Below are 1524 nucleotides of genomic sequence, written 5' to 3' on the forward strand. Positions count from 1 at the left end.
AAGTAACGAGAAGTAACGAGAAGTAACGAGAAGTAACGAGAAGTAACGAGAAGTAACGAGAAGTAACAAGAAGTAATAAAAAGTAATAAGAAGTAACAAGAAGAAATAAGAAGTAATAGTCATAAGATATGGGATTTATTATATAGCCCTCAACTCTGTGTTAAGAACAAAGGCTTTCTAGTAAAGTTTTACTAGGAGATTTACGGTACTTGCCAAACAAAATGTGTAATAGGTCATACAAATTCCAAAGATTAAAAGTGTTACAAGAGAGTAAAAAAAAAAAAAAGAAAAAAAAAGAGAAGAGAAAAGGGCAATAGAGGTTTGTTAGGAAAGAAGGAACAAACCATACCAGGGCGCCTCCGACACCCAGCCACCTACACAAAGGCTGTGAACGCTTTTACAAATACAGCATCAAAACGAATAACGTACATTGTGTTATGACTAACATTCTAGATCTCTTTCATCTAAAAATACTTGACTGAACAAAATTGTGATGAATCAAAATATTAACTGATCTCTTTTAAAATACGAGGCAGTGTGTTCTAAACTTTTGAGGACAAGAAATGCAATTAGCATTTTCACTTATTGGTTGAATTTTCGTTCGTGGTGAAAGCAAAATTTTCTTTGCCAGGTGGTGACCGTAGAATGCGATCTGAACATACAATTTTAATAGATTTGACAAAACATGATCACGCGCTATCAAATTAGACGTATTTATAATTATTTGTAAGAGTTTTAGGGCGCTCTGGACTCCATAATAATAAGGTCATCATATTACTATGAGTGTGGGAACATGTGTAATTATGTTCGAAGTTGCTAGACTTACAACTCAGCTCTTCCTAAGGCATCTACCATTTGTTGTGCATTATCTGAAAGAAAAAGAGACGAAATATGATATACAGGTCATAGACGTGAAGTATGATACATTGTTTATAATCCTAGACCGGCCACTGTCATGGCTACTGAATTTTGAATTTTGCTCTATATAAAATCTTTGTGGCGCTTTTTCGCACCCAAGGTGCACAGATGCAGAGCAACACATCCGTTTCCTTACAGATCGAGTGGAGTTTACATGTTTACTTGTGTGAAGAACCGACATCACTGCACAAGGGGCATCACCATAGGCGCTCCGTTCCCCGAAGAAGCACATCTCGAAGTGTGTAGATGCTGACGGTTCCAAGCAATGGTTGATTCCATAGCCTTCTGCTCCTCCCACTCAGTCTTGAACTTCTGCAGGCGCCCCATCCTATTTCAAGCTCACTCACGAATTCGCTCAAGATGATGGTATTCCGTCTCTTCTTGTTCTTTGTCTCTCTTTTCCTTGCAAACGTTACCTCCTGACCTTTTCTTTGGTTTTCAGATAGAGTGTAATGGAGAACCGGAGTTACGTTAAAGTACAACGTGTTTCATTCAGTCGTTGTTCCCGTCGCTTATCCTCCAAACTACAAACACAATATAATAAAATACTAGTATTGTATGTGTTTACTATCGTATCCATACGACGTGGGGAACTCTGTGCCACCA

This window comes from Aplysia californica, unplaced genomic scaffold (assembly GCF_000002075.1).
Source record: "Aplysia californica isolate F4 #8 unplaced genomic scaffold, AplCal3.0 scaffold00768, whole genome shotgun sequence".
NCBI classification, from domain to species: Eukaryota; Metazoa; Mollusca; class Gastropoda; order Aplysiida; family Aplysiidae; genus Aplysia; species Aplysia californica.